Below are 9,387 nucleotides of genomic sequence, written 5' to 3'. Positions count from 1 at the left end.
TAGCATATCTGTAAACCCTGTAACCTGTGGATTTTATGTCATGTGTAGACTGGGTTTCAATAAAACTATTACAAACTTACTGCTTGTGTTGGAAGCAGTCCTTGCCTTCCACCCAGGTGTGGCAGGATTTGGTTCCAGGATTTGGCTTCAGGAAGCAATGATTATCCCTGGGTGAGCCAGGGTGTGCCTCTCTCCAGCGCCCACTGGGCATGTGCTTCGTCTCTCCAGCCCCTGGAAAGTCTTATTTTTCTTGTGACACAGCCTCAGGCAATGCTGATAAATCAGGCAGGGCTTCTGAAGTGATGCTGCCCAGCTCCTCAGGAGTGCTCCAGGCTGCTTCTCGCTCTCCTGTTCTGGTCAGGGGACCTCTGGCTCCACTCCTTCAGGATCCTAGTGGAGTCACCCAGGACATGTCGTGTGTGTGTGTGTGTGTGTGTGTGTGTGTGTGTGTGTACCACATGTGTGGGTGCCTGGAGAAGCCAGAAGAGGGCATCGGATCTCTTGGAGTTACACAGTTGGGAACTGCCTGACATGAGAGCTCTGGAGAGCAGCAAGCACTTTTTTTTTTTAAGGTTTATTTATTATCTACAGTGTTCTTCCTGAGTGTATGCCTGCACGCCAGAAGAGGGCACCAGATATTATTACAGATGGTTGTGAGCCACCACGTGGTTGCTGTGAATTGAACTCAGGACCTTTGGAAGAACAGCCAGTGCTCTTAACCTCTGAGCCTTTTCTTCAGCCCGCAGCAAGCACTCTTAAGTGTTGAGCCATCTCTCCAACCCCTCTGACTTGTTTTCTAAAAGCAGGTTCCATCAGGCGGTGGAGGCGCACGCCCTTAATTCCAGCATTCGGGAGGCAGGGGCAGGGAGAGCTCTGTGAGTTCGAGGCCAGCCTAGTCTACAGAGCGAGTTCCAGGACAGGCTGTAAAGCTACAGAGAAACCCTATCCCGAAAACCCAGAACAACAAATAAATAAATAAGATAAAATATAAAATAAAAGAAAGTGGGTCCCACTGTGTAGCCTAAGCCGCTCCCAAACTCTGATAGTCCTACCTCAACCACCTGAGTTAGGGTCACAAGCGTGGTCCATCACACACAGCATGAGGCATCTTACTTCCCTACCCACTAAACCGTTCGTTTTTTTAGTTCCTAAGTTGCCCACGATCCAAAGCAGGAGCATTTGGATCCTGGAAGCAGTCCCGGTCCAGATCCTCCTCCCCCATTGCTTCCTTTCCCCTCTCCCGCCAGCTGCCATATCGAATATGACCGCTGGAGGGCGCTCCCGCATCGCTCCTACTGGCCAGCAGGCTCCTATGGGAGGGCCCCTGTGCGTGAGCGCTTAAGATTGATTTCCAGATTCTCATACTCAAATTGTAAACGGAGAGCCAGAGCTTGGGAGGCTGCAAAAGGGACTTTAAAAGTTCCCCAACCACTTGGTGGCTAGGACATTCACTAGGTCAGGGAGGCAAAATCAGGGAAACGACTTTGTGTACCAAAGCACTGTTCGCGTCTCGGTCCGCCTGCCTGCGGACCGCTTGGGTGCAGTTTTTTTGTACGACTGTAGCCATGTCCAGTACAGATGAAATAACGCTGCCAGATGCTTACAGGCCGCACATGTGCAGACCAGTCAAGGCGCTTTCTTGAATCCCATGTGGTCTGTCGCCAGGCCTTCAACATGGAACACAAAGGCAGAGGTGGGGTCCCCAGTGACGGCGACTTTCATTGTGTCCCCTCTCTCCTGCGTTCCAGCCTCTACGCATTTACCTCCCTTTTATCCGCTCCTCCTATAACCGCTAGGTCAGGTGGCCAGGAAGCAGCCCACCCATGGAGCTCAAGGCTGTGCACCAGACACCTGCAGAGGCCTCCTCCCATTGGCTGTTTTGCCTTCTAGCTCCTTCTCCAGTTATTTCCTGTGCTAGTGAGCCTCCCCACCCACCCACCTCCCCACCCTGCCATTCCGTGTTGGCCAACGCAGTCCCAAAGCTTTCTGGCCCGGGGCTCCTGGTTACTTCAGATCCTTGCTAAGTACTCTGCCCTCCTTGGCGACTTACCGATGGTATGCTCATGTGCCCTCAGGTTGTCCACAGAGGGTTGCCTGACTTCAAAAGAACAAGGATGGCTGGACTCTCAGACTAACAGTGAAACACCCTAGCATGCAACCAAGGAAAAGCAGTGGCCGGCTGTGACTGCATGGCTGTGGGCAGGAAGCTCTGCCTGACTTATAGAACGCACCCCTCCCCCATCAACACTAGTCCTGATCCTGGAGAAAAAGGCCTTTGAGGCTGAGAGCAGCCTGAACAGGAGGGACTTGGTAGCAGCTTAGTTAGGCCTCCAGGAGAGGTCTGCCCTAGTCCGATGGTCACAGTGTTACCCCCTAATTTTTATTGTCTTGTCTCGCTTGAAGAAGAGGGTTCTGCTCCTGGTGGGTGACCCAGGCACTTCCTAGAACCTACAATGGCTTCCTTTCTTCCCCTGCCACCTCCTCTATACATCCAGGAAGTCTCATCACCTGGATGTAGACTCCCAGCTTTTGTCGAGCCCCCAAAGAAAGGTTAAGATGCTGGAGGCTGCAAAGCCCAAATGCCTGGGAGCTTGCGGGCACACGACCACCACGGGTCCCCACTGGAGTTTCTTCTCACGCCTTACCAGCACAGGCTGTCTGGTCTCAGACCAGCAGGGAAGAGGGTGGGTTTAAACTTCACGGGGTTGGGTTGCCTCTCAGGCACCCGCAATACGACCCTCTTCCTTGCCATTCACCTGCTCCCTGCCACCCAGGGAAAAACACTCCACAGATGTAGTCTCCAGCACCCCATACACCTGCCATCGACCTGGAGCTGAGAGACCTTCCAGGACCACCAGAGTCAGGCTGATCCAGGAGACTGCACTGCTTGCTAGGGAAGCATTTTGAATGCAGACTCCCAGTTCTAGGAGGGTGACCTTGGAAATGCCCCCACATTGGCCAACCTGCTTTCTTCTCCACCAACCCAGGAGCCTTTTCAAACCTATGTTGTGAGGATTCGGAGGGTTCCCAGGGCCTGAATGCTCCTCCCCAGACTGTGTGGAGAGTGGGGGTCTGTGTCACAGCCTACAGCACTGTGGCCTCTCTGCCATGGGGAATGTCCCAGACCTGATCCCATGATACCTGCCTCCTCCCCAGCTCAGCCTAGAGCTCCCCACTCTTTGCTGCTGCTCAATGCTTTTGAGGCCACCACCACTGAGTGACTGAGGAAAGAGGGTGAGGCCGGGCAGTGGTGGCGTACGCCTTTAGTCCCAGCAATTGAGAGGCAGAGGCAGGTGGATCTCTGTGAGTTCGAGACCAGCCTGGTCTACAAGAGCTAGTTCCAGGACAGGCTCCAAAGCTACAGAGAAACTCCATCTCGAAAAACCAAAAAGAAAAAGCAAGAAAGAAAGGGTGAGATGGGCTTATGCCTTTCAATCCAGCAGAGGCAGGCGGATCTCTGAGTTTGAGGCCAGCCTGGGAGTTCCAGGACAGTTAGAGCTGTTAGCAGAGAGGGCCTGTCTCGAAAAACCGAAAAAGGAAAAAAGGGGGGTGGGGAGTAGAAAATTTAAAAGAGAAAAAAAGAAATAAAGAGGGTGATTTAGGAGAGGATCAGCACAGGCTGGCAGTCAGGGCGGGAGTTCTGTCCGATTCCCACCCAGTCCAAGAGAGTCTAATTTTGCAAACAGGCTCAGGTTAGTGAAGACCTCTCTAGGCAGTTCCCCACGTGGCCTCTCTTAGGAAAGACCAGAGCCCTTATATCACTGAACGCTAGGTTTTAAGAAACATCCCACGCTTGCTGCCAGGTCCTGTTCTTCGCCACAATCCCGAGGAGACAAGGAGAAAACGAGGATAAGAAACCCGGGAACGGAGAATGAAAGGGCCCGTCCAAGGTCAGACCCTGAGAGGGCTGCGTTGCAGGCGGCGGCTCCTGGCTCGCGTGTGCGAACAAGCGGGGGGTTCCGGGAGGCGCGCGGGGCCGGAGTGGGCGCGCAGGTGGCGGGGCCGGAGCGGGCGCGCGGCGCGGGCGCAAAGAACAAAAGGGAGCCCCGCTCCCGCCCCGCCCGCCCTCGCTGGGCCAATCGGCGCGGTCCGAGTAGCAGAGGCCCTCTAATTGGCTGCTCAACGACCAATCGCGAGCCAAGGCCGAGCGCCCCGGCGGCCCCACGTGGGGTGCTGCGCCTGGCTAGGGAAGGGCGGGGCAGGGAGTTGGGACGCGCCACGCGCGCATCGGGGACCTGACGGCGACCCGCGCTGCCCCGGGGATCCCCTGCGGTCCCCGGTGGACCTTGTAGCCTCTGGTCCCCGTGGGGGCGTCGTCAGGCTCCTTCAGCGCCTTGGGAGTGCAGAGTCTCCCGGTCGGGCGGTAGTGGGGCCAGCACGGGGCTGTTCCCTGCTCCCACGGGAGGTGATGGGGGGGGGGCAGGAGAGCGCCACCTGGGTTTGGCTCGGAGGCTGAAGCTGGTGGGGAGGAGGGAAGGAAGACACGGTCCTGCTGTTTAGTGGCGGAGGCATCAATTTATTCTTGGACGGAGTCCGGCTTTGACACCTCTCTTGCCCTGGGGACACAAAGAGAGGTGGCCCCTGTTCGGGCTTGGGGGCTAGCCTCCCCCTGGCCGTTTCCATTAGCCTCCCTTCCAAACTACTCCAAGTGGAACATACAAAAATGTTTTTTGATACGGGCAATTGATACGGTCTTACATTTTTATGGCACCCTCAGACGGGACATTTGAGGAGAGTTGAATAAATCGAAAATACATGAGTTGAAGGAAAGATGTGTAGTACCCAGGCTAGCAACAAAGAGGAGCGTCCACCACCCCAGACCCGAAGGGCAGCTGTGGTGGAGAAATAGACCCCTTTCAGGAACTGTGACATTGGGAAGGGGACGCTGTGACCTGGCAGGGAGGTGCTGGGTGAGGTGTAGTTCCTTGGGCTCTCTAGTGCTTCCCATTGGCTGAATCCAGGCCCAAGATGGAGCTAAGGAAGCTGGACTGAAATTGTCTACAACCCGTTTCTGCTGTGGAGAGGAGGCTGGGGTGACGGTGGTGTGTCAGGGTGCTGGGGCCAGCAGCAAGAATGTGCCCCGCGCCTGCTCTCGGGAGTAAATAAAACGTGCTACACGACCTGTGTTTGGTTCTGTGAGCAGTAGGTAGATGCAGCGTGGGTGGACCTCTGTGTCCTCAGGCAGCCTTGTGATGGATGGGCGGGACTGGGCTGAACTTTCTTCCCTATAAGAGACATCTTCCAAGTCACAAAGTGAGAAAGAAGACTGGGGATGCAGCCGGGCGGCGATGGTGGTGCTCGCCTTTAATCCCAGCTCTCGGGAGGCGGAGGCAGGTGGATTTCTGTGAGTTCAAAGCTAACCTGTGGAGCCGGGCGATGGTGGTGCTCGCCTTTAATCCCAGCTCTCGGGAGGCGGAGGCAGGTGGATTTCTGTGAGTTCAAAGCTAACCTGTGGAGCCGGGCGATGGTGGTGCTCGCCTTTAATCCCAGCTCTCGGGAGGCGGAGGCAGGAGGATCTCTGAGAGTTAGAGGCCAGCCTGGTCTACAGAGCGAGTTCCAGGACAGGCTCCAAAGCTGCAGGAAACCCTGTCTGGAAAAAAATAAAAATACATAAATAAGAGGGTGGAGGAGGGTGTTCAGGTAGACACCTGCCTTCCTAGATGTGCCCGTTTTGTTAGGCGCTTTCATATCTCTGGAGTGGGCTCAGGGCAACAGAGGGACCTTAAGTTCTGTCTCAGGGACTTGGATTCTGCTTATGGGGTTCTTTTCAAGGCCTGCCTTGCCAATCAGCACACACTGCACTTCACCTAGTGACTCTGAGGCCGGGAGCATTTATTAACTCACCAAAGCTTTCAGGGGAGGTCTTCTGTACCACGATAGACTCAGTCCTGGGGAAGGAAAAAGGGCACAGTCCAGGCATGGAGAAGTTTATGGTTCACTGTGTAATCATACTCCAGTCCAGATGAAGGGCTGCAGCCCCGGGAGGTCCAGAAAACCCTCTCACAGAATGAGGACAAGGGAAGGACGGATTTGGTGCTTGAGAGAGCTTTGAAAGACAATTAGGTGTTGGATGGCGGAGAAGGGATGACCCCAGGTGTCCCAAGAACGTGGCATCCGGCAGACGTGGTTGTGTGCCGTGGGCCTCTGACACACGGAAGTCAGGGGACACGGGCAGTAGCCCCCTTCCATATGGTGATGCTAACAGGATTATTGGGTGGCTGCAAGGGGGATGTGCTGTGTGCAGGCCAGTGTTGCAATCGGCAATTACAGGTGTAGTGTGTATGCATAAGCTGTCAGTACAGGCATGGGTTGCAGTCGGGAGGTCTTTGTGGCATGTGAACTGAGCTAAGTAAAGATAGCTTTCTTTTTTTTCCCACATGTGCTGGCCTCACCTGTCCCCAGTTGCTGTCCTATAGTGCAACAGGTCGGCCCGCAGAGTCCTCAGCCTGGCCCCCTGCCACCAGGCAGCCTTCCCATGAGCAGGGGCAGCAGATACAGGACTGCTCTGTTTGCCAGCCCCAAATCTGCTGTTAAAAACTGCTGTTTGTGGGTCTGGAACCAATAGTGTTAGGTTCAGATCCAGCTGCTCCGAGCCCTAGGGCAGCCAGAGAAGGATACTTTGGGGGTGACATGGGCAGTCCCCTGACAATGGTGCTGGGGTGCAGGTGCCCTGGGCAGTTGGGACAACCTCGGCATTCCAGGAAGAGCAGACATCACCTCCTGATGAGAACGTAGGGAAGACGGTCCAGGGATGCCTGGAGACCAGTAGCCCAACTTGGGCGTAGTGGTGTAGAGCCCGGAGTCTCCAGCAGAAGCCAAATGCTCTAAACAGGGAAGGAGACAGCACACACAAAGGCTGGTCTGATGGTTATGGTGACAGTTCCTGCAGACACACATGTGGTAATGTGACATTAGACTGATCCATGGTCTGTCTGTCTGCGTATATGTATGTATTCATGCATACATGCATGCATTTTGTGATGTTGGGGATTCACCCTAGTGCCTTGTATGTTCTAGGAAACCTCTGTACCACTGAGCCACATTGCAGCTCGGTCTCCTCTATTTATTTGTTTGTTTGTTTGTTTATTTATTTATTGCTTTTCCAGACAGGTTTTTAGAGCCTGTCCTGGAACTAGCTCTTGTAGACCAGGCTGGCCTCGAACTCACAGAGCTCCACCTGCCTCTACATCCAGAGTGCTGGGATTAAAGGCATGTGCCACCACCACCCAATTATTCCTAAATTTACTACAAGGCAGAACTTCTGATCTGGTGCCCACACCCCCTCCCTGAGGCAGGGGCGCTTTCGTCTTCCCCTACTGACCCAGGGAAACTGTCTAGTCTGGGTCTGTGGTTGTTGCTGTGGCCCCTGGGGCTTACTCTGTAGGACTGGACATCTGTGCTACATGTGCTGGGACGACAGTGTGTTCACTGGCTTCTGAGTGGATCCCGTGTCACCCAGGGCAGGGAAGTAGCTCTCCAGGAGTCTCTCACCCCTGCCAAACAGTCTCCCTGAAGAGAACTGGGAAGTGTGTGTGTGTGGGGGGGGGGGTCAATGTTCCACTCTTTCCTCATATCTGAAACCAGAGTCAGATGCCCACACTGGGCTGGGGCTGGGGCTTCTGCAGGAAGGCTTTGGTATCAACAAGAACAGGGCAGCGTGGGAGGCTGCAAGGTGGGATGGGCAGGGCTCTGAGTGTGTGGCCTGGGAGCTGAGAACTAATGAAGATGCCTTCTTGTGCCCAGACCTGTGGATGCTGGGGACACTGTGCTGGACACCCAGGCAGGAGCTCTGCCATCACCTTGATGACAGTCCCAGGGAGGCAGCAGCCAAATAAACCCGCAATGAATACATCATTGCAGACTGGGGTGAGTGTTCCATGCTGGTAGAAGGACTGACCCAGCAGGGACATCAAACTATAGGAGATTGTGGCCTCAGGGAGTTTAAGAGTCCCTCAGGGCTGCAGGGACCCTTAAAGGGCATCCCGGCAGAATGGGGTTGGGGTCTTGTCCCAGAGAATTGCAGAGTGGAGTCATGGATAAGGAAGGGGGGAGGAGGGATCTTGTGATTGGAAAACCCTGAGATGCGGTGTGTGTCTATCATTAGAAGCCCAGGTCCTGGTCATTCTGCTGTCATTCTGCTGCTCTCAAATGTGGCTTTCTTCTCATAATAAAAAGGATGCTAATACGCCAGCCTTCCATCTACACTCCAACCAGAAGGAAGAGAGAAAAGGCACAGCTCCGTTTTTAAGGATGCTTGTCATTACATGTTAACCATCTTGGTCAAAACTCAGCTTCACACAGGGCATGGTGGTGCACACATTTAATCCCAGCACTTGGGAGGCAGAGGCAGGCAGATATGTGAGTTCGAGGCCAGACTGGTCTTCAGAGCGAGTTCCAGGACAGCCAGGGCTCTGTTACAGAGAAACCCTGTCTCAGAAAAACAAAACAAAACAAAACAAAAAACCCCACTCAGTTCAACAGCTACATATAGCTGCAAAAAATTGGGAGATGTAGTTTTTACTCCTGAGGAAACGGGGAGGATGGTGTTGGGGCTCTGCCTGGTTGAAAATGCTGACGTTGAAAGCAGGAGATGGACAGCTGTCGCCGACTCTCTATAGCCATAGGCAGGACTCAGCCATGTCTGCGCTGAGGCCATCTGACCAGTACCAGCCCTATCAAAGACAACGGAATTAGCTCCCAGGGATCTGATTAGCCTGCCCAATCCAGCTGGGGACAGCCTGAAGCGAGTCCGGCTAAGAAGGCTCCGGAACTATTGACCACGAGGGGCTCCCTCCCTCTCTCTAACTGTGGAATGCTTCGTGAATGTGTGTGTCTTCCCTGTGCAGGGGACATGTTCTCTCTGTACCACTCCAGTTTTAGTGTCTGTGCCACCGAATTGAGCGCAGGACCGGTCTCTTTCCTCATGTCACCTTCTCTTGGGTGTCCTTGAGAAGTCGGTGAGACTTTGTTGTTGTTGTTTGTGGATTTGAGACAAGGTTCCGCTATGTAGCCCTGGCTGTCCTGGAACTCACTCTGTAGACCAGGCTGGCCTCACACTCACAGAGATCCTCCTGCCTCTGCCTCCCGAATGCTGGGATTAAAGGTGTGCGCCCCCACTGCCTGTGTTGTCCTTTTAAGTGAGCAGCTGGGAAGTTGCACACAGGTGTCTTTTCCCCCCTTCCTTTTCCTCTTTCTTTCCTTGTCTCCCTCCTCTCTCTCTTCCCCTGCCCCATACCCCCCTCCTTTATTTATTTATTTATTTGTTTGTTTGTTAGTTAGTTAGTTAGTTAAAAATTTTTTTTAAAGACAGGGTTTCTTTATGATGTAGTCCTGACTGTGCTGGAACTCTCTCTGTAGACCAGGTTTGATGTGGGAGTGATTTTTTTT

The 9,387-nt window shown here is 53.9% G+C and overlaps 1 non-coding gene across 1 annotated transcript; it reads right to left on the bottom strand.

Annotated features, from left to right (window-relative positions):
• Positions 1–8,801: 8,801 nt before the first annotated feature.
• On the bottom strand, positions 8,802–8,904 carry LOC113456358. Its single transcript, XR_003377182.1, has one exon. It is a non-coding gene; the product is annotated as a U6 spliceosomal RNA (small nuclear RNA).
• Between the last annotated feature and the right edge of the window lie 483 nt (positions 8,905–9,387).

The sequence above is a fragment of the Microtus ochrogaster genome, chromosome 7 (assembly GCF_000317375.1).
Source record: "Microtus ochrogaster isolate Prairie Vole_2 chromosome 7, MicOch1.0, whole genome shotgun sequence".
NCBI lineage: Eukaryota > Metazoa > Chordata > Mammalia > Rodentia > Cricetidae > Microtus > Microtus ochrogaster.
This window is presented reverse-complemented; position numbering and strand designations above follow the sequence as displayed.